Below are 25,807 nucleotides of genomic sequence, written 5' to 3'. Positions count from 1 at the left end.
CCAGCAGCCTCCTTGCGGACCTCCTGCATGGCAACAGTCATCCCATACACCTTTGACCCTCAACCAACACCGCCCGCGTATCTCAAGATTATATATATCGATATCTTCATGCATCCCCAGCATACCACGATTCCCCAACCTGCCTTCGAACTCACCAACAGCCCCGTAGCATACATACCTTCAACATATCAGTAATTTTTCAACATGCCTCTATCATACCAAGAGTCTCCTAAGTCAGCTTCTAACTCACCAACAGTGGTCTGGTACCATCCTCCAACAATCATCCAGTACTCATCCAGCAAAACTAACGTACATCCGCGCCATTCCTGCCTCACCTTACTAGCACTACACTCAGATGCAAAAAGCATCTCCCTCACAAACACGTATGCCAGTACGCCTCCCTCACCAACACTAGACACATGTGCCAGTAACCTCTCCCTCACCAACACTAGACACATATGCCAGTAAAGCCTCCCTCACCAACACACACCACATATGTAGTAACCTCCCTCACCAACACACAGCACGTATGTAGTAACCTCCCTCACCAACACCAAACTTACATGCTTGCGATACCTACCTCACCAACAATGGGCACAAATTGAAGCAACGCCTCCCTCACCAAAGCAACGCCTCCCTCACCAACACTAGACAGGCAGCACATGGTAGAAACACGTCCCTCATCAATACGAGCCACATATGCTAGCAATACTTCCCTCACCAATACCAGACACATTTTTCAGCAACATCTCCCTCACCACCACTGGTCACAGCTGCTCGTACCACTGCCCTCGACATACAGATGGTCCCTCGCTCTGTGAACTGTGAGGCCCAGATGGCCAAGAAATTGATACAAAAGGATACATGCCATAAAAAGAGGAAACTGGTTTTGCAGATCGGGGGAAAAAGAACGGAAAATCATTTCCCAGGCGAGTCCGTACAACACTGACATTGTATTATTTACGTTGAAACTAAAGGTGCACATTTTCTGGTCTAGTCTGTCCAGGTCCTCACTAAAATTCTCCTTGTTCTTTTCTATACCACCCTCACCCTCCTCAACTTCCTCCCTCGCCATTTCCTGACACCACAATCCCCACTCCTCTACAACTTCCCTCTACTCCCTCTCTCCGTCCCGTACCTCTTCTACTTCCTTTGCTTCAGCTTCTTTTCCCTTCCCATTTCCAGTCCAGAGCTTTTTCCATCCGTTCTCTTCATCCTACTTTTGCTTCGTCCTCTCAGCCTTCCTCCCCCCTTCCCACATCTTCCTCGCTCTCCTCCATCTTACCCTTCCACAGTTCTCATTCTCCCACTTCTTTCTTCAGCATCCTCCCTCTTCCCTCTTCCCTCTTCCCTTTTCCTTCTTCCCTTCATCCATGCATCTCCCGTACCCTCTCAAACCTTTCTTATTTTCTCTCCTTGTTTTTCCTCCTCTCCAGTACCAAACTGCTCCGTATCCTTCCACACCATCTCCCATCTCTGTCCCTCCCCAACCTCTTCCGTCTTTCCCTTCCTCATCTTCCCCATCTCCCTTCCCCAAAACTCCCATCCTCTTCCTAATTCAGGAGTGTGCTATAAAGAGAACTTAAATTCAGTCGATTACATATGTTTCCATATAGGTGTTGCCGTCCACCTGTTTAGGGTTACACCGAGATCAAGAAAGTCACTTTTAGATCTACTTTTGGCTTTAAACATACCTTTCTAACTGCTATTATCATGATCATCTTGATTGAACCCGATATGGGAAGTAGCCCAAAAGGAACTGCACTGTATATGAAGCACTATCCGTTTCGAAGGGTCATGGAGAACCTGTATACGTTTGGCAGTAGCATAACATACTGGTTTAAGGATAGGTCATAGGGATCATAGCTGCTCTGGAACCAGATATGATAAAGCCATGATGAGAGCTGTTAATAATGTACCCCAACGCCTTGCGAACCCATGTAAACACCGTTTTGTACATTCTCACACGCTGGGACGTACACAAGTGGTATGGATACAACGCTGTACACAGCTGACAGGTGTACACTCACCGCCTCTACTGTGTACGACATATGCACAACTGGCCTTTCCATTCTCATGGAAAACAAGAAACAGCACGAACAGACATGACAGCAGTAAAAATGAAGAAAACCAGACAGTACCGCTGACAGTGGCAACAACAGCAAGAACAGTGGCAAAATCTGTAACACTGCGACCAGCAACAATATCAACAAGAAAAAGACTATGAAAAATAATATAGTGTAATTCTGATGACCATTACAAGTGGAAGGAATATGACAAAAACATATCATGGGCGACGAATTAAGACGACATATTGATTAATTAGGAAAAATCTAAACATGTCAAAGGATCACCAAACCAATAACATTTTTGCTTTGCAGTAAGTTCATACATGTCAACTGCATCTAAAGTTCAGATTTTAAATTGCTGTATTCTCTCATATCGTTGAAGGTTAAACATATTTTCATTTGATATTACCCCATGACCACATTTTAAGAAAGGATCCCGGCGTTAACTAGTACCTGTTTCCAGAGGCTGCGCTACCTCCAGTAGCAGGGGTATGTGGTCTGCTTTGGGGAGAAGGAGAGAGAGAGAGAGAGAGAGAGAGAGAGAGAGAGAGAGAGAGAGAGAGAGAGAGAGAGAGAGAGAGAGAGAGAGAGAGAGAGAGAGAGAGAGAGAGAGAGAGAGAGAGAGAGATGTTCTTTGTAATCGTAAAGATACAGCTCCACCAAAAGTGACTTTTCCATTGCTGTGTATCCTGTGTATCCTCAAACAGGAGAAATCTGGTGACATATCTTCTGGCATTTGTCATAAAAAGTAGGGAAGATACGGTGAGCAGCCTAGGGCCCCTCATCATCACTATTCATATCAATCCCTAGAGTACACGAACCGGGCGTTTACTTTAGTCAGCGTTCGCATTACAATGGCTTTAGGAAGTCTCTCACCCATGGGAACGCTAGCTGCTAGTACACAAAACCACTGCGTCTGTTGATCGAATCAAAATTTTCGATAATCTCGTTGCATGCCGGCGGCCATCTAATTACTGAATTACTCTCTATTGAGTGGTAGCAACAGCGTCATCCAATCGTTAAATGAAGCCCGACACCGTCGGATGCGTGTCGTTAATCAGCGTTTCTAAGCACGTCTGTACGTTCCCTTGGGCGGGATGGTACGACTTGTGGGTAAGATTGCCTGGATTTTGCCCTGACCGATTCTTCAGAGTAAAGGAAAAAAGTCGCACTACCATACCCAAGACTCCTAACATCGAGCTCAGACATTGTACCGTACTGGTCAAGGATCGGACCGTCATACTTTGCGTCGTACCGTCATGGTCAAGGATCGATTCGTCATACCCCAAGTCGTACCGTCGTAGTCAAGGATCGTCCTTGATTAGCTAATCATCACATAATTCAAACAAGGTAATGATGATCATTATCTTACCGATCATGTTGAATAACTCTTATCTAGGTTTCACTGCTCCAAAGTCTCACAGGAGGAAAGAACCAGACAAAGTTTAATTACTGATTTAATTAGTAGGAACTAATCATCCATTAATTGATAACGCAATTACTTATAAGCCATGATGAAACTGTTCGCGGGGTTGAATTGTTTAGGTTTATTCAAACCCCGCCCCTGAGAATTTTAACTTAACTGAAAATGACAAGATAGGAAATTGTCCATCAAGAACATGTACATTTATCCATCAAGCGAGTTTTCATAGAGTATAAAAGCAATCTGAAATATACAAGCATTTCATTTATGCTATGTACAAAAATAATGTTTTGAGTCCTCGCTGACTGAATGTGCAAGAGCGTGTAAGGCGTGCACAGGATGGGATTGAGTTTGAGTGATATGTGCATAGGGAAACGTGCTGTCAATTGACTGATGAAAAAGTCTGTGGTGTCCGACTGTGGATAGGGGTCTGTGGTTTCGGTGCATTACAAATGACAGCTAGAGAATATACGTGAACTAGTTAGGCCACTTCTCCATTTCTTCCTGACGTTGCTGCGCTAACGCAAAACTCGTGGAATAAGCTCAAGAAAAGATGGTTACTGCACATGAAAATCAAGTTACTACGAGAAGAATATAAAGTGATACAAGGCAAAAAAAGAAAAAACTATCACAAATGAAAAATCACAATGAAAGACCAAATCAGTAACAGATCTTCAATAATGACACTGCACTGATGAGAGAGACAGAGAGAGAGAGAGAGAGAGAGAGAGAGAGAGAGAGAGAGAGAGAGAGAGAGAGAGAGAGAGAGAGAGAGAGAGAGAGAGAGAGAGAGAGAGAGAGAACACCGAAAAGATATATGATCTAGCATTGCTCACTGTAGTCTTGATGAGCCTCGACACCTTAAAAGAATAGACTGTTTGCTGAATCATTGGACACATTTTGTAGACAGACAGTTTAATAGAAGGTACCATGAAATATCAATTAGTCATACGTAAATAAAAGGATAAGATTATATACCCTTCGTTAATCAAATGTATCGGAGATACATCAAGCCTAGCTACGTGTGTTGAACACATAATGAATGAGTATTGCAGTATTCAGAGAATGTTTTTGCACTACCCTGGAAGGGAAGTAATGAGATTAATGTAGTACAAAGTTTTGATACCGATCGAGAATGTATGTAAAGTTCCATTATCAAATGAAAACAGAAGTTGCTATATAATGAAAACAAGATTTTCTTGCTGAAACTCATTAGTGCACAAATGAAACAGAAGCGAATTAATCTCAGCAAGGATTAATGTTGCAATACGCTGAACAGTGTTCCGCAGTATTTCCTTTAACCTCATTAAATCTCCAAACTAGAACATTCATTAACGTTTAGACTGATTTTAGTTGTATATATGTATATATATATATATATATATATATATATATATATATATATATATATATATATATATATATATATATATATATATATATATATATATATATATATATATATATATATATATATATATATATATAGGGGATTAAGAATACTTCCCACGTATTCCCTGCGTGGCGTAGAAGGCGACTAAAAGGGGAGGGAGCGGGGGACTGGATTTCCTCCCCTCTCGTTTTTTTTTTTAATTTTCCAAAAGAAGGAACAGAGAATTGGGCCAGGTGAGGATATTCCCTCAAAGGCCCAGTCCTCTGTTCTTAATGCTACCTCGCTAACGCGGGAAATGGCGAATAGTTTAAAAGAAAGAAAAGAAAAGATATATATATATATATATATATATATATATATATATATATATATATATATATATTTTTTTTTTTTTTTTTTTTTTTTATACTTTGTCGCTGTCTCCCGCGTTTGCGAGGTAGCGCAAGGAAACAGACGAAAGAAATGGCCCAACCCCCCCCCCCATACACATGTACATACACACGTCCACACACGCAAATATACATACCTACACAGCTTTCCATGGTTTACCCCAGACGCTTCACATGCCTTGATTCAATCCACTGACAGCACGTCAACCCCTGTATACCACATGACTCCAATTCACTCTATTCCTTGCCCTCCTTTCACCCTCCTGCATGTTCAGGCCCCGATCACACAAAATCTTTTTCACTCCATCTTTCCACCTCCAATTTGGTCTCCCTCTTCTCCTCGTTCCCTCCACCTCCGACACATATATCCTCTTGGTCAATCTCTCCTCACTCATTCTCTCCATGTGCCCAAACCATTTCAGAACACCCTCTTCTGCTCTCTCAACCACGCTCTTTTTATTTCCACACATCTCTCTTACCCTTACGTTACTTACTCGATCAAACCACCTCACACCACACATTGTCCTCAAACATCTCATTTCCAGCACATCCATCCTCCTGCGCACATCTCTATCCATAGCCCACGCCTCGCAACCATACAACATTGTTGGAACCACTATTCCCTCAAACATACCCATTTTCGCTTTCCGAGATAATGTTCTCGACTTCCACACATTTTTCAAGGCTCCCAAAATTTTCGCCCCCTCCCCCACCCTATGATCCACTTCCGCTTCCATGGTTCCATCCGCTGACAGATCCACTCCCAGATATCTAAAACACTTCACTTCCTCCAGTTTTTCTCCATTCAAACTCACCTCCCAATTGACTTGACCCTCACCCCTACTGTACCTAATAACCTTGCTCTTATTCACATTTACTCTCAACTTTCTTCTTCCACACACTTTACCAAACTCAGTCACCAGCTTCTGCAGTTTCTCACATGAATCAGCCACCAGCGCTGTATCATCAGCGAACAACAACTGACTCACTTCCCAAGCTCTCTCATCCCCAACAGACTTCATACTTGCCCCTCTTTCCAGGACTCTTGCATTTACCTCCCTTACAACCCCATCCATAAACAAATTAAACAACCATGGAGACATCACACACCCCTGCCGCAAACCTACATTCACTGAGAACCAATCACTTTCCTCTCTTCCTACACGTACACATGCCTTACATCCTCGATAAAAACTTTTCACTGCTTCTAACAACTTGCCTCCCACACCATATATTCTTAATACCTTCCACAGAGCATCTCTATCAACTCTATCATATGCCTTCTCCAGATCCATAAATGCTACATACAAATCCATTTGCTTTTCTAAGTATTTCTCACATACATTCTTCAAAGCAAACACCTGGTCCACACATCCTCTACCACTTCTGAAACCGCACTGCTCTTCCCCAATCTGATGCTCTGTACATGCCTTCACCCTCTCGATCAATACCCTCCCATACAATTTACCAGGAATACTCAACAAACTTATACCTCTGTAATTTGAGCACTCACTCTTATCCCCTTTGCCTTTGTACAATGGCACTATGCACGCATTCCGCCAATCCTCAGGCACCTCACCATGAGTCATACATACATTAAATAACCTTACCAACCAGTCAACAATACAGTCACCCCCTTTTTTTATAAATTCCACTGCAATACCATCCAAACCTGCTGCCTTGCCGGCTTTCATCTTCCGCAAAGCTTTCACTACCTCTTCTCTGTTTACCAAATCATTTTCCCTAACCCTCTCACTTTGCACACCACCTTGACCAAAACACCCTATATCTGCCACTCTGTCATCAGACACATTCAACAAACCTTCAAAATACTCATTCCATCTCCTTCTCACATCACCGCTACTTGTTATCACCTCCCCATTTGCGCCCTTCACTGAATATATATATATATATATATATATATATATATATATATATATATATATATATATATATATATATATATATATATATATATATATATATATATATATATATATATATATATATGCACTAGTATTGAATACAACATGAAAGTGTATAAAATCATGTATATTCAGATCTTATCACTTGTAAGAGAAGAGTAATCAATCATATCAAAAGGTGGCCAAAACTGGTATAATTCTCGATGTTGGGTCACATAAGAAAGTATTAGAGTCTAAACTGTTACCTTGACCGAAGCAGAAGGTATGAAACAGGGAATGAAATCATTATCTGTGCAGAAGATAATGCCAAGAAAATCATGGCTGGCTTACTTCTTCACCCATCTGCAATTGGTTTGATGATGTTTGTTTCGATGACCACATTGTATACAGGCAAAGAGTCGTAGGTAACTGAACCTATCACCTCCTACAACGCTGTATTGGAATAACATATATAAACTAATCAATTTCGCTCCACCTCAGCACAGGATGGTACGATAAGGGACAAATTCATTAAGCGAGTAGCCTTTAATATCCATCAAAACAACGTCGCTGCTGGGCACCATTGCGAGAATCTTCATTATAACTAGTGCTTAGTGCCTATGTGACACCCAACAACATTAAAGGATCTCATTTCCTCTAATAAGGGATCAAAGCGTGAGTGAAGAGGCTCTGTTTATGCTTAATGAACAAGGATGTCAATTAAAATGATGTCAATTAGCTTCATTTTGTGTGCGTGTCGAGTGTCAAGTGTCCTGGGTTGTCAGGTTATGACGCGGAGGTCCTCTACTTAAAAGAATGGAAAGCAGGACAGAAGGTGGTTGATTGAGGATAGGGATACGCTATCTTTTTTCTAATAGGGTGGCTAGAGGAGAGGAAGAAGTGGTGGGACAGGGAAAGGGATAGTTTGAAATGGAAGAGATGACTGCAGTGTGTACAGGTGTATGGTGTAGGTTTTTTGATGCATGTGTATGATAATCTGGAAGCGGTTTCTTTTTTTTTTCGTGCCTTATCTATATGCAGGTCTGCATGCAGGTCTGATGGAACAGTAACGTTGTGTGCAAGTGTGATAACTTACTATTTCCCTCGTTTTATCCACCACCTAAAGGCACAGTGCCCGTGGTATTTGAAACACAAGTACACGAAACAATACTCTGGTCTCAACCTTTTTCTTCCTTCATATGTCTTTGACTAGCATCAATTTATCAATTCATTTCGTTTTGTTTTCACCTTCAAACACGCAGAATCGACTCGACGTCTGATGGTTTTGTATCGAACAATTTCTTCTTGAATCTTTCTATTTCGTTGGTGATCGACTATCGATCTGATAGCATCTCCTACTTACTTTATGTGTTCAGTAGGTTAGAGATTCAGTGGCCTCAAATTGCGTCTGATCTTAGTATGTAGAACTTTGCAAACACAGCGAACCTGCTTTTGGCTCAATACTGCTTCAGTTAAAAGGACATGTCTTCAAGAGTCCTCCTCGAACTATTCCATATGCGCATGGTAAACCCTTAAAAAGAATAATTGGAAACGGAATGTCGGATATTCATTGAAGGCATAAACACCATACTGTGAGTTGGTGCTTGAAAAGGTCAAAAACACGTGGAAAACCACTTGATCGCACTTTGACGTGGAAAAAGAGAGTGGACTGTAAACTTAGTGAGTGATATTCTTAGCCTCAGTACATCTAGTAACAAAAATAAACAGCAAAACGATACTAGTAACAAAAGCGACGATAACTGCAAAACGAGTGAGAATAAAACATCAACAGAGGAAAGCATGGATGATGACCATTAAAACAAACAAACCGAAAACGGTATCAGCGTAGAGACAAAATTAAAACAAACGAACAAGCAACAGCAAAAAATGAATCAAGAATAGTAAGCAAACCAACGAAAACAGGAAAGACGACCAGAACAACAAACAGCAATAAAGAAGAAGGATAACAACAACAACAACACATCCAAGTCATTCATCTCCCCCACCAACGATGCCTCACTACCACCACTAGAGCCACCAACCACCAGCCAACGTCTGCTTCATCGACATCCCTCACCGCTCAACTCGCCCGTAAAACGTTCTATGAGGAAGGCCGGGAAGTCTTCCGGATCCCTGTGGATATTTCCTACCACAATTTTTGTCCAGGTGTTCGCCTCAAGTGTGGTAATGTGGTTTAAGAGGACAAAGACAGAGGGGCTCTAAGCAACAAAACTGTGAGAATGTTTTGCAGTGAGCAGGCTGCGTGAAATGATAAAGAAGAGAAATGGTTACACACACACACACACACACACACACACACACACATATATATATATATATATATATATATATATATATATGAAATGATACCCCTTCACCCTGCGTGCGCGTAAGGTAGTGCGCACGCGGGGGGAGGAGGGTGTCATTTCATGTGCTGCAGTGTGGCGGCTGAAATGGATGAAGGCAGCATGTATGCATATGTACACGTGCATATATGTATGTGTCTTTGTATATACATGTATGTATGCGTTGAAATGTATAGGTATGTATATGTGCGTGTGTGGGCGTTTATGTATATATATATATGTGTATGTATGTGTATGTGGGTGGGTTGGGCCATTCTTTCGTCTGTTTCCTTGCGCTACCTCGCTAACGTGGGAGACAGCGTCAAAGTATGATGAATAGAATATAAAGTATATATATATATATATATATATATATATATATATATATATATATATATATATATATATATATATATATATATACACTCCCTCATGCAATTAAAGCCCATGCAACTATCTACTATCTATCAATAACAACTTACCTTTCTTATGACACCATCCACAACTCTTTCTCAACTGCCCGCCTCCCACCTTCCACGTATAAGCACTGCTTCCACGAACACCTCCCATTCCTCACCTACTTCCTTAGCTCCACTTTCTCGTACGTTGTTCAAGTCTTCACTCGATCTACCTTTGCATCTTTTCGTACAGGCCTCTTTTCCAAGCTCACTTTCACTAACCTCAACTCACCCATTTCATTCCCTCCCTTTCTAAAATCTCTGCAAACTTTCACCCTCACCTTAACTAAGTGGTGGTCAGACATCCCAACAACCACTGCCATCAGCACATTTACATCAAAAAGTCTCCTGTTTTTTATGTGAATCAGTTAATAGATAATCCAATAATTCCCACTTTCCATCTATGCCACGTACTCACGTATACATATGCATGTTCCTCTTTTTAATTCAGGTGAACCTAATCATCAGTCCATTTTCCACAACAGAACTCCAAGAGCTGTTCACCATTTCCATTTACGCTGGGTACTTCATGATTCCTTGTTATACCCTCAACTGCCACATTACCAACACTCGCATTTAGATAACCCATTATTAATATATATGTATATATGACGCATTCAAGGGTCACCCAGGGTTGGGCATATAGGCTTGAATCCTGGTTACGGCATTCGGTCCACAGTCAACCCAGCTGTTCATCCACCACTAAGGGTACGTCGATAAAATAGGTACCTGGCTTAGGCTAGGGTATATATATATATATATATATATATATGTTTGTATATAAGTATGTTTAAGGCTGTATCATCTGGAATATGTCGTCAAAGTACTATTTACTTCAAAGTAGCCCACTGTTTTCATACGACTGAAAGTAGCGCAGCCTTAGAGCTACAGGAGGTCCTGAAAGAGGAGTCTTGGAGGAACTCGTGGCTCCTATGGATAAAGTGATCAAGCACCAAGTATGTATGTGTGTGTGTGTGTGTGTGTGTGTGTGTGTGTGTGTGTGTCTGTGTGTGTGTGTGTGTGTCCAGGCATGTGAGAGAAACCTTCCACATAGTTGATATTGACCTCTGACATATATCCTGCCTTGTTGTACATGAAAATCTTTCGCTTCATCTGGATCGACTTTTCCTAAATCTATCATGGAGGGATTTAGTAATACCCGTCCTTTGTGTCTGTATTGAATATAATGGAAGGATGCTTTCAGTTTGCTTTCAAATTACAACTTTTCATGATTTCTTTAGGCTTACTACGGGATAGCCAGAGGTGATTAGAAATTTGAAAACCTGAATAATATTTGGCTGCACATTTTGCTACCAACCAACTCTGTTTATGAGATTCATAAGGATAAAGATTCGTAGATTCTCGTGAATATCTATAACTTCCATGAATATATTTCTTAGACTCTTGCATACGGTTATCAATTTTCGATATACAGAATGACGTATCTTATCTCGTGTTCCCAGTCTTCGATATTTCCAAGCTCGGAGCCCCCGTAGCAACACAGTTCACAAAGGCAATAGTCAAAAAGAAAAAAGGTCTAAGGATGGAGAGAGATAACCTAAATGCTATTGTCTATCACATGTACTTCAGTAAAGCAACTCAGTGCGTCGCGGTCCTGAGTGCAGAAGGTACCTGATCTTTGACCAACTTTATTGGCAAAAAAAGAAATGTGTCTCACGATGCATCAGGCAATTGACTCCCATCGACATATGGGGCCGGAGGTAAGCACCATCAGGAGGGTTTGGTATGGCTCGAGGGGCAGGTCGTAATCTTACTCGGTTCCTTTATGGGCATCGTTGTCCCACTGAGATCGCTGCCAGGGAGGGGTTTATATAGCCTCGGAGTACTGGCTGACCATCCTGTAGTGGTCCTCCTCATGCCGCATCCTGACTCCTCAATTTTGCCACCTTTACGCAGCACAGTCCAGAGACTTACCTTCTCCTGCCTCATCACTCTCCTCTTCTCTCTCTCTCTCTCTCTCTCTCTCTCTCTCTCTCTCTCTCTCTCTCTCTCTCTCTCTCTCTCTCTCTCTCTCTCTCTCTCTCTCTCTCTCTCTCTCATACCGTCATGACCTACCAGTTCCGCCAGTTTCGTAGTATCTGCAATACCTCCGCTGTGTATTTTCAACCGAAAGGCTGCCTAAATCCGATAAACCGTTATTCATTTATCTATTTACACACACACACACACACACACACACACACACACACACACACACACACACACAGAGTAAGGAACATACATACGTACATGCGTGTACATATGAACACACTTATGCACAAGAGACATACACACGCGCACGCACACATAACTATCCACTGTCAGACAGTATACCATTAGAATTCTTGGTTGTCTTGGTATGCGCCATTATGACACAAATCACTGTTAAGATATCCATAAATCGGGGATCAAAAGCAACCGTAGTTTCACGAATGGTAAATTACCATCCATCATCCAGGAGCTGCCGAGGAAATTACGTAGTTAATGAATGGACTCGAAGAAACTATTACTCACAATAGTTGCTGTGACGATAAGAAATCAAAGTCTGAAAAATAAAGAATGTAAGAAATTTATCCCATTTCGAGACGAAAGAAGTATTTCCCAGAATCGAAATCCTCGTGTTAGAAGTCATAGATTAATCTAATATGACTGAATTTTACGAATAGATGGAACTACTTTGAATTGAAAAAAATCAAAGTAAAATCACAAATTAAACTGTTATGGTTGAGTCTTGCGAAGAGTGGGAAATGCTTTGACTGAATTTAATCAATCGAATTGATTTTCGTAAATGAAACTGACTTTATACCCAGCCACATAAATGAATATTAAGTATTCGCTAAACAAAGGCCGAAGGAAGGTCTGAGTATTATCAATACTATTATTAGTATTAGAAGTAGTAGTAACAGTAGTAGTACTAGTAGCAGTAGAAGTAGAAGTAGTAGTAGTAGTAGTAGTAGTAGTAGTAGTAGTAGTAGTAGTAGTAGTAGTAGTAGTAGTAGTAGTAAAAGTAGTAGTAATATTATAGTACTAACAATAATACGAAAAACAAGAACGACAAAAATTATGAATATAAGGAAAATTATTTTGTAGTATTGTGCATTCACATTATCAAGTGACTCTATCACTACTGTTATATACGTTATCATGAAACAGTAAGTCACTATTGCATGCAGCTTAGCCTATAGCAACTGGAGGTGAACAGGGAGCTTTTCAGCATCTTCTGAGCCATCCTCTAACGCAAGGAATACGTCGCTGTCGGAATGAATCTTTCCTCAACCATTTTGGGTGGCGGGAGTGTTCGTAGCACGCGTAAGTGTGACACATGATACTGGCAAGCATCTTTACAGGCGTTCATTGGCGTTACGTACACATCTCATGGCTAACAGGAGTTAAAGGCGACAATACACGCGAGTGGTGCGGTCCGTGTACCAAACCTCAAGCCAACATCGTTGTCTAGAGGTGCAAAGACGTCTATCAAACACCCGAATATTAGCCGTATTCTTGGTGAGGATTGAGAATCCTAATTGTTTCGACGAAGCTGAGGTATCCGATGCTTTCGGCAGTCGTATGGCTGTGTGGTGTATGTTAGCGAGACCACAAAGACGGAGAAAACACACCCTCTGCGGTTAGGAAGCAGGGAGCTTGTTGATATCATTGGATGATTACGGTAATAAATTGGTTGATAAGCCAACATTCTCAGCGAGTCCTGTTTCTCATCACAGGGTATTAATATCAAGACGAGAGACGTAGGAGCTATTGTGGTGCACCGAGAGATAAAGTAGCTGAAATCATTTGCAGCTTAGAAAGGACTTGTGATTGAGAACCCTTGGCCTTGCTGATCTCAAATGATCCAATAGACAAGGACTGGACGACCGGTACTACCATGATTTAAGAAGTGTAGTCTTCTTACCCTTATGGTAAAACCTATCGAATAAAAACAGTGTAACCTTGAGAAGAAAAAAAGAGAAGGGAGTGTTACCCAAAAGCGAATCCAGTACTTAAGAAATATAGTTTTGTTGTTCTTATGGTAAATGCTCCAAATATGAAAGGTCTGTGATCTTGAAAAACAAGAAAGTTTTCCCCCACAAACGATTTCAATACAGTTCTCGTCTGTACACAGAACCTTCAAAGACTACAAACGATACGGAGCGACACAGGAAACCAACAGCAATCAGACAGGGATTATACTTCTGTAAACCTTAACCTTTAAACTGCACAAGAGTTGGATGGGAATAAAAGAAAAATCTCGAATAAAAGGTTTTCAAAAATCACGATACAACAGCTTGACCTCAACACTCCCATCAGTTATCAAGGATCCTCTCAACTGGAATTTTGTCTGTTGTGAATAGGAAGCGTCATATTGAGGTCGATTGTCCCTGACACTGGTCGTACATTAGGTTATTTTGTCAGTTGAATATCTTGCTAAAACAAGAGAGAAGAGACAAGTAAGAGTTTCTGAAGACTTGAATTTAATACAGCACATCATTTCTGCACATCCTTATAGAATTATTTGCCCTCCATATTAATCAAGGCTTCTTACTATCAACCGTACCTTAAACAAAGTCATATGGTCCTTGGACAACTGTCTGGCAATTTCAGGCTCTTCCAAATCTGAAACCTCAGTACCTTCATAAATGTGATAACTTGCAAGGAACATAGAATCCAGTACCTCACGTCTTAAAAGGATTCGATAACCTCACTGTTGTTTCATCACCTATTAAAGGATATTGGGTCCGATCTTAGAGTCTTACTGAGGGCTGCACTGCATCTGATGAAACTTAAATATAATAGCTACATTTGGGGCACTTCAGGACGAATCATTGCCAGGATTTGCAGACGAAATAGCATCAAAGATAATGTTCTCTGTTTCCAGAACGGTTAACACCTGCAATACCTGGAGACTAAGCTTCTTAGTCGCTAAGAAAATACTTTCTTTTGTTTGTGGACTAAAGCTCTTGGTGCCATCCTTCTTTGCATCACTTACCGTCGTTAATGGTTGAGGAATCACCCGTTACAGTACCTCTACCAAGGCCAGGATGGTCTCTTATGTAAGAACCATTGCGTGTGCATCAAGATAGTGCGGTACTTAATTCATCACTAGGTTACAAAATCGATTGATGATCACAGCAACAATATAAACTTTGCAGCCCACTTTGCCAGAGTCATCAGAAGACCCTGTAATTGCAGATCCACAATGAGATCGAGTACATTCTCCTCCTCTCGGCTGTTTAGGCTCGTCAAATCACCATTAGTCTCCGCCAACCGCAACATTAAGAGCAGCTGGGGGGAGAGAGAGGACAGTAAAACGCACCACCTGGGTCTGAAGCAAGCATGACAAGCAGGGATTTCGCTCAGCCTTGAATTATGGAGACATGCACACTGTCCTGACAGAGAGCGCTGACGGAAGCAGAAGGGTTTGCATGTTAGCAAGAAGATTTTCCGAGATAATTGATTCCCAGGAGAATGTACATAGTGAGACTGAGAGACAAATCACTACAGATCAATGATTAATGTAGCATTACGCAACACTGAAACAAGGCAGTTCAGTGTCATTAACACAGGTCTACAGTCTTGCATAGATGATAGAAGATGAAACGAGTACAGAGTGAGGGAAATGATGCATGAGAGGACACAGGGAGGAAGATGAGATGACGATTTGCCGTTAGCAAACCATGGCGATTAATCTTGACTTGCTACAGACAGACCAGGTATCGATGGTTCTTATCATTACTGGCATCAGAGGTGAGGACAAGTTCTCATCGACGCCAACACTCCTAAACTTCCATTCACAATTGACATTCACCTCTCAACCTACACTATTAGTCGAAGTAATACAGCACATTGAGCACACACTTTCATAATATACATAATGACCTTCTGACATCAGGATTAGAACTGTTACCATTTGTGTTAGAGCTACGGAAAGTGATGTCTAGGCTATGAGCTCCAATATATATATATATATATATATATATATATATATATATATATATATATATATATATATATATATATATATATATATATATATATATATATATATATATATGAACGTGCACCTTCATAGAACATACAAACCTCCAACAGCCAGGATCGAGCCCGAGACCCCTGTGCAACAATGATCATAGCCTAGCGGTAGCGCTCCCGCCTGTTGCACAGGGGCCCAAGGTTCGATCCAGGCTGTTGGAGGTTTGTATGTTCTATGATATATATATATATATATATATATATATATATATATATATATATATATATATATATATATATATATATGTGTGTGTGTGTAAGTTAGAAGTATGAATAGGCTTCATGGTTAGAGTGAATATGCAATCTAGCGAATAGGTCTACAAGACACCCTCACTGTAATCCAAATTGTGGAAAATACATTTGATTATATTTTCCCATCTGATACCAGAGACCACTGTGTATGCAGATGGCTGAACCTTAAATTTCACTTGGAACAAAGAAGATAGCATCTCCATTGCTTCTCATATAAATGAAACTCATGAATTGATCTTATCATGGGAACACCACTGGCTAGTTTCGACCCACTGCAGTCAAGAGATCCTAATTGGTGTGTCTAACATATGAATTCATTCCTATCTTCCTACTACTGGACTGCATGAAAAGATGTCCTAGTTCCAGTCGACTATTCCATACGTAGAATTTCAAGCTCAGCTTATGCTTCACTTACATGTACACTATGTAATGAATAAATTTTGGAGGATAGAAATTTGTAGGTACACGACGAATTTCATTGCATGGTCACTCTTTTTAACCCTCATGTCTTGCCTATCATTGTAGTATTCACTTCTAGAAAAACGTTTCTGTCCAGAGCCATACCTGAAACCAATAAGTCAGATGCAAGGCAGAGTTCGTCGTCTTGTTAAAAAGAAATTATAGTAACAAATCTATTTCCCTACTTTTCCCTAATACCTACATCCTTTTCCTGGATTCGGCACCTATTCACTTAACCCCACTTTGGCCCCCATCACCCATACCAGCTTGTCCCAACAAGGTCTGTAAACACAGATACCAGCGTCATTTGCTTGCTCGCGTCGAGCCGCATTTGCACTCCCTCTAGTCATGGTGTTTGCAACTGTGGACCTCTCCCCAGTTGCTGTTTATTCAAGAGAATAATTTTCAAGCTGTGCAGTCTAAGTGAATTGTTCGAGTAGAGAGACTTAACACTGCACTATCCATGTTCTATACATACGTAGGAACGTAAGATTCCTCCCATTTTCTCTTAAGCCTGATTAAGGTGATAGTAAAATATTAAAGATAAAAGTCGTAATAAAGACAGTGTGTAAATCTAAAAGTGAAAACTATAGAATATAATGATAAATTAGTTTATGAAAACCTACAGTATCTACAGAGCAACCCTGTAAGCTGCAGTATCTGCAGAACAACCATGTATCTTACAGTATCTGCAGAGCAACCATGTAACCTACAGTATCTGCAGAGCAAACCTGTATCTTACAATATCTGCAGAGCAACCCTGTAACATACAGTATCTGTAATGCAACCATGTATCCTACAGTATCTGCAGAGCAACCATGTAACCTACAGTATCTGGAGAGCAACCATGTATCCTGCAGTATCTGCAGAGCAGCCCTGTAACCCACAGTATCTGGAGAGCAACCATGTATCCTACAGTATCTGCAGGGCAGCCCTATAACCCACAGCATCTGTAATGCAACCATGTATCCTACAGAATCTGCAGAGCAGCCCTGTAACCCACAGTATCTGTAGAGCAACCATGTATCCTACAGTATCTGCAAAGCAACCCTGTAACCTACAGTATTTGTAGAGCAACCCTGTAGCCTACAGCGTCTGCTGAGCAACCCTGTAAGCTACAGACAACTGAGTAAACCTGTACTTACACAGGTATCTGTAGGACAAACCTGTAACCTTAGCTTCGTCTCTGTACCAAATGTTTGTTCTGTACCATGAGTGCATCCATAATGACAAAGCGAATTCAGTAGCGATAATAATGACAATAATAGTAATAGTAATAATAATGATAATAATAATGATAATGATAATAACAATAATGATAATATTAATAATGATAATGATAATAATAACAACAATAATAATAATAATAATAATAATAATAATAATAATAATAATAATGATAATAATAATAATGATAATAATGATAATAATGATAATGATAATAATGATAATCATAGTAGTGTAACAATGCTAATGTTAATAATGATAATGATAATGGTAATAATGATAATGATATTAGCAATAGCAATTATATACTATTAAGCACGTACCACCCAGCTGCTACCCCTCTCTACCCACTGCCAAGCTGTCCCTCGCCTCACTGATCTACCAGCCAAAACACGTCATTAAAATTTGAAGCATGCACACCTAATGGTCTTAGCTGACACGCAAAATCGGGATGGACAGAAACTAGCGAGGATCATACGATCGACCGACCATCTTGCAACCAGGCATAAAATGCATTTCAAAAGCGATAAGAAAAAAAAAAGAGGGAAGAAAATGCCAAGTCACCGAATTAAGTCGTAAAACCCCCACCACACACACACACACACACACACACACACACACACACACACACCTGCACCAAAGGAATCACAAGGACACCCTACTCTGGTTAAGGGACCTCCACACCCCTCCCCTTTTCCTCTTGCACTCGTCATCATCAATCGAGTTGAAAAGAAGGAGAAAGATTTTGGTAAAATCTTACGTTTCCTTCGGAGATAATTGGCTCATTGTCTTCCGTCTTTTAGTTCTGGTAATTAATGAGATTTATATGGTAATTCTCTACGTCGCTCCTAGCACGCATGGGAGCGAAATCATCGAAAGGAGAGTGGTAGCATACGAGAACTATGCAATTATGTATCATAGTGTTATGTAAAGATATTTTTATGTACTACAGTGTTACCTAACGGTGTTTTTATGTATTACAGTGTTATGTAACTGTGTTTTTCTTATGTATTTCATCATATGTATAGTCTTTCTTGAAAGTGGTTGGAACTTAAAAGGCAAGAATTGTGCGTGGTATGCTAATTGTAATCACTAATTGCATGTTATGGAGAAAATTGTTACACTCGTTATTTCACCTTGTATACTAAATTTACCATGTTATTGCTCCTGTGTGTGTATTCGCACACACACAGACACACACACACACACACACACACACCAGCCTCAGCCAGTTACCCATTTATCGAATAGCCCCAAGGGGAGGGTGCTTACTTAAGTTGCTTATGTGCCAACTACCGCGCCCAGGATTCGAACCCATACCCCGTGTTGACTTATGGTCAATAACAATGACAAATACGACATGAAAGTCCGTGTGTGTGTGTGTGTGTGTGTGTGTGTGTGTGTGTGTGTGTGTGTGTGTGTGTGTGTGTGTCTTCGCTACTATGACCCGATGATTGAACAGCTGGCACTATCATCTACCACCTCACTTCTGTAGCCTTACTACCTTCCACCACAACCACTACAATCACCGCCAAACCTGCCAGAGCAACCATTGCCAGCATCACCACAACCACAATCATTACCAGAACTACCAACATCACCACTTCTGACATCACCACTAGAACATCCCCATTCATTGCGAGAAATACCATCTCCCACAACGCCAATACATCACTGTCATTACCTTATTCATCATTATCTTCAACATTACTGCCTCTATTATCTCTCAACATTGTCTACAGCAACTACCACCACGAACGAAAACATTTTGAACATCACATTCCCTCCCAACATCGTCTACAGCCACTATCACCACGAGCATCAACATCCTAACCATCACTTCCACCATTCCCTACCGACATCGTCTACAGACACTATCACCTCGAGCATCAACATCCTAACCATCATTCCACCATTCCCTACCGACATCGTCTACAGACACTATCACCTCGAGCATCAACATCCTAACCATCACTTCCACCATTCCCTACCGACATCGTCTACACCAACTACCATCACAATATCTATTCACCATCCTTTCCTCCATATCCTCTAAACATTGTCAGCCGCCTGGATATTCAAAGTCCAGTACTCCTCTATTCACGTCAGGCTATTCAATCCAAACAGCCCTTGGTACCAACACTGGCCTTAAAATGAGGTGATGAAGAAAGTTCTGCCGGTTGCTAAGTGTCTCTTGGGCTCATTGACAAGCTGCAACGGCGTGTGGAATTCAAATGGCATCGTGCATCATCGTCGTGAAGCCAAAGGCGTTTGACTAGTGATAGGAAGAGAATACTGGTCAGCTCCTCTTGCGCAGTTGAGTAACTTTAAGAAAATATTGTACTTGCTTTACGAGATTTTTCATGAGTGTATTTTCGTCTATGCAAGGACACTTGTATGTACGTATGTCAAACACCCCCAGTGATACCACATACGAAAATACACACAAGACGAAGAGGACGAAGCAAATGGGGGAAAGAAGAAGCGATAAAACCCACAAAGAAACATGAGATAGATGACGGTACAGATAAATCGATAGATAACGTCAAGAGGGGTCCATTAAGAGGAAATGATGTTCCCCTGGTACGCCATGCGTCTCCATCTGTCTGTTGGCAATAGCCTGTATTACCAGCATTTAAAGCAGGGTGGAAGTTGCCCCCTGTTGAATCCATGCAGCATCCATGTTCGCCACACATCCCTTCCACAGCTGATCGTTGGAGATCCCGTCCACCAAAAAAGATAAAAAAAAAAATTGTTTTTACTTTCGACTCACAAACGGCGCACGAAACGTTTTTCGTAGACCCAAAAGCGACGCTGGAAACATTTGCCGGAGACCCTGCAATAGTTCTTGGAATGTTTTACGCAGAAATGAGAACAACGCTGGAAACGTTTGCCTCAAAGCAGAACAGCTGTGCAACAAACCTTTGCCTGAAGACATATTAGCAGTTCTCAAAACATTTGTTGCTTCTGTTTCAGCAATGATTCAGTACATTTGTCTTAGATTTTAGCATATTTTTTTCCTACCTTTAACGTATATCAGTTAAGAATGATACAATGATGGTGCAAACATGGGAAGTCCAGTTATGAATTATGAAGTAATTTCCAAAAGAGATACGTTATCTTCTAGGAAATTATCTGTAAATGTATTCCTTTAGATTTATGGTACAAGTTATCGGACCAAGAATGATTTTTCAATTCGATGTATCACCTCAGACGAAACTCATATTTACATTAATTCTCTCTGATTTTGCAATGGAAGTAACTCTTATGGTTTATCACCTGTACAAGATGGAGGATTTCAGATGATAGCAAGTTCTATTTCAGTATGCACATGAATCGCTCAAACTTATAGATATCCTCGGAGGAACTGTATGAAAAGGCATGTCGATCTTGGAGTCTGGGCGATTCTTAAAGACAAGTAATCCCCCCCAGACTATTCGCAATGTCTCTGATATTGCAAGCTGGTATTGTCATGTCGTATCAACCCAATTCCAATAGAATATCGTTTGCTCAGTTCCAGTTCCTTACACCTATCTTGCTGTACAATAGGTTATGTAAAAGGGATGATCCGCGAAAAAGTGAGGTTTCAAATGGTACGTGACTGGATCTGTATATGAAGATGACTCCTGAAACCTGTGGAAGAGGAATAGATTATAAGCTTAAGCATTATGTTGTGTGTGAAAGAGATCCTGGTCCTTGGGGAGGGATCAGCCTAAAGCTTCTTGTTAATGATAAGGTGTTCAGGAGTTCAGAATAGAGACAGAATAGACAGCTTGATCTCACAGATGGGATTAGATAATTTTCTACACTTAATAAGTAAAGATATAATCTTATTTTCTTTGTTCTTTCCCGGAAATTGATAGTGCTGGAGGCGTACCTTAGAGTTTCAGGTTATCAGGGAAGACATGTTCATCGCTCATCATCAAAGAACGACATTCTGCCCTTCAGCCTCCGTCTGGCCACAAAGAAAACCACGATCCAGAAAAACAGCAAGACTATTGGCATCAGACGTGTCTATACCGCCGGCGACGCTGCACCTTCCTCCAGTATACTGAAGAAATGGAAGACATTCACAAAGACACACAATAAGATTTTCAAACTTATCCAAACCCAGGAAAAAGCTTCAACATAACCAAGACCGGGACGGAGCCTCAATTTAACCAAGACCAGGACGAAGCTTCAACTTAACCAAGACCGGGACGGAGCCTCAACTTTACCAAGACCGGGACGAAGCTTCAACTTAACCAAACCAGGACGAAGCCTCAACTTAAACAAGACTAGGTCGAAGCCTCAACTTAACCAAGACCAGGTCGAAGCCTCAAATTAACCAAGGCTAGGTCGAAGCCTCAAATTAACCAAGACCAGGTCGAAGCCTCCACTTAACCAAGACCAGGTCGAAGCCTCAACTTAACCAAGACCAGGTCGAAGCCTCAAATTAACCAAGACCAGAAAAAAGCCTCAACTACAAACAAAACGAAGCCTGGAACCCCTTTGATACGCAATATTACATGCTGCTAAGATGGTCATTCCGCTGAAATTTCTTTTCCTCTTTTTTGGGCTGAACGAGCTTACTGCAAGTTGCTCAAATTCCTCAAGGTGCACTTGAGGGAGATGGAGCAAAGAAGTGCCTAGCGTGAGGACGTGGATTAATGCACCACTTGAGAAATCTAAGGCACGTTAGTTGATAGGTAAAATTATCGTATCTATATTTTCAAAGTGCGACGATATATCTTGGGAAGCCATAACTTATCTTAGGATGAAAGAAAAAAATATCAGAGCTTCAGGGGTACTTGAAAGAAGAGCATATGATAACTTTGTGAGACTGTATGTGTTTGAGCTTTACGTTGATAGGTTTCGTGATCTCCAACCGATAATATATATATATATATATATATATATATATATATATATATCATACAAACCTCCAACAGCCAGGATCGATCCCGGGACCCTTGTGCATCAGGCGGGAATGCTACCGCTGTGCTATGGGCCTGGCTAGATAGGAAATACCTATTCGAATACTATGTACTCGAATACCCTTCGTCTCACGTTGGTGAGTATCGGGCTCTACATCGGTCATTTCTCAACAGGCTCACATAGCCAGCAGATAGCATTTTACCGAACCTAACTGTACAACACAAAGGTATATGAATACGGACAAAGTGTATAGGAACGTGCAACTTCATAGAACATGTAAACCTCCAACAGCCAGGATCGAACTCTGGACCCCTGTGCATCAGGCGGGAATGCTGTCGCTAGGCTATGGGCCTAGCTAATAGGAAATAACTATTCGAATACTATGTACTCGAATACCCTTCCTCTCATGTTGGTGAGCAACGGGGTCTACACCGGTCATTTCCCAACAGGCTCACGTAGCCAGTAGATAGCACCGATAAGTTCCCAAGTGCACTTCCGTGTAATAATCACATCATCAGGGGAGACACAAGAGAGAAATATAAGTCAGTTGATATACATCGAAGTGACGAAGCTAGGACGCCATTTGGTAAACCACTTCTACCACTTCTGAAACCACACTGCTCTTCCCAATCTTATTTTCGGTATATGCTTTCACCCTCTCAATCAATATCCTCCCATACACTTTCCCAGGAATACTCAACAAACTTATACCTCTCTAATTTGAGCACTCACCTTTATCCCCTATGCCTTTGTACAATAGCACTATGCAAGCATTCCGCCAATCCTCAGGCACCTCACCATGAGTCATTCATACATTAAATATCCTTACCAACCAGTCAACAACACAGTCACCCCCTTTTTTGATAGATTCCACTGCAATGCCATCCAAAGCCGCTGCCTTGCCTACTTTCATCTTCCTCAAAGCTTGTACTACCTCTTCTCTGTTTACCGAATCATTCTCCCTAACCCTCTCACTTCGCACACCATCTCGACCAAAACACCCTATATCTGCCACTCTATCATCTAATACATTGAACAAACCTTCAAAATACTCACTCCATCTCCTTCTCACATCACCACTACTTGTTATTACCTCCCCATTTGCCCCTTCACCGATGTTCCGATTTGTTCTCTTGTCTTACGCACCTTTACCCTTTAGCTTCGTTTGACTCAGGGCCAAAACATCCAGGTTCCTCTCCTCAAACATACTACCTATCTCTCCTTTATTCTCATCTTGGTTACATCCACACACACATACACACACACACACACACACACACACACACACACACACACACACACACACACACACTCCAGTACAACACAATAACAAAGTCATAAACAACACACGACCGTCCAGAGCATTAATCCTTCGAAACACTTCACCAAATGTATTATCCGTAAGCCGTTCGCAAGGCAGTGTTGACCCTAACGGTGGCTGCAGCTCACCACCATTTGTAAGGTCAATACAGAGATGCATCGACCCACCTCGGAATTCCACCAGTACCAATACTTGATTGGACTATGTGAGTCTGGGCCAAGTCCCAGTTCATTGTAGGTCCGGTTCTGCGATGGAGGAATGGGAAAGGCGGCTTGGAAGAGGAGGTGGGAGAGAGATAAGAGCTAGGAGAGAACTGAGAGAGAAGGACAGATTAAAAAGAGAGAGAAATATCGGTGTATGAGGAGAAGAGACTAAGTCATTCACTGCATTTCACTTGGGGCATAAGCCGGAGGTTTTGTTATACACTCTAAGATTAAGTGTTTAACTGTGTTCGACCACTCAGTAGTATGTAATTTCAAATGTACATATCGATTTCGAAGCCACCTTGATTATAAGATTAATATTCCTTGTTACTGTTAATGTTGACAGCTGAATGACTTCCTCTCTAAGTTCTAGGCTGCTTCTGTGACGTAAATTGATCACACTACCGCATCTGTCCCCTGCACTTGAATTCCACAGTCTCGCCATTCACTCGCGGGCGGGAATAATGTTCTCCGGCGCTGAACGACATCCGAACTTGGGACTTCCTCCTCTTGGGCGTCGCTCGAGGACCTGGGCTCTATTGCATCCCCCACCTTGTTGATTAACATGAGATTCTAAGTCAAGTCAGCGGCGCAACAGCTTGAAGTAGAACTCTATTGAACACTGTTAAGGCCGCCACACTTCCCGACAGTCCTACAGTATTAAACCCTGGTATGTTCAGGGTGTTTACTTGGGGCTATGCGTGGCCTCTGTCTCACTCCCTGCCGTAAAGTGTGTCTCTGAAACACTCAATTTTTTGATGAAACGGATGAACGTACAGGACAACAATGCTTGTGATAGAAGTAATAGATACAGGGAAACTTTGTGTATTTCAAAGGGTCATAAGATAGTTCTGCCTTTAGCAGTAATCTTTACTTGTCAATCTTGATTCTTTTTACGAATCCACTTCTGACGTAAATATGAATATGGGAATAACTCTCTCCGTAAGTGATTATCTATCTAGCAAAAGAACGTAATATCACCGCGGTATGGTCACTCCCTTCGTGTTTCACCTGTCATTGGATATTCTCCTCATTCAGATAAGTCACTGTTGCCGATTAAACCCACGTGGAATATTGTTAGCATTCTCTCATAGGTGAGACGAGTTGGTATGCTGTAATCAGACACGTAATCTCCAGCAGCTGGAGAAGGTAATTTATAAGAGTATTCCATATAACTGGAGGATGTGCCATTTCTCTTTGGAAAAGAAAGATTCTCTTTCGTAAACCTCTGAAGGTGTTATACCATTTACAAGCACAGTGGGGAATCATCTATGTTGTTGGTTCATCGCGTTCTACAAGTAGCTCCTCTGGGACTGCCATGAATCACACTCTCTCAGCAAAATCCTGCTAGTTTGAACACTCGGAAGCACCAGCGATTATTAAGACAGTCTTTTGAATGTTTAGTTTACTGTCTGACGCA

The sequence above is a fragment of the Panulirus ornatus genome, chromosome 8 (assembly GCF_036320965.1).
Source record: "Panulirus ornatus isolate Po-2019 chromosome 8, ASM3632096v1, whole genome shotgun sequence".
Taxonomy (NCBI): domain Eukaryota; kingdom Metazoa; phylum Arthropoda; class Malacostraca; order Decapoda; family Palinuridae; genus Panulirus; species Panulirus ornatus.
The sequence above is the reverse complement of the archived record's forward strand: the minus strand, read 5'-3'. Positions refer to the sequence as shown.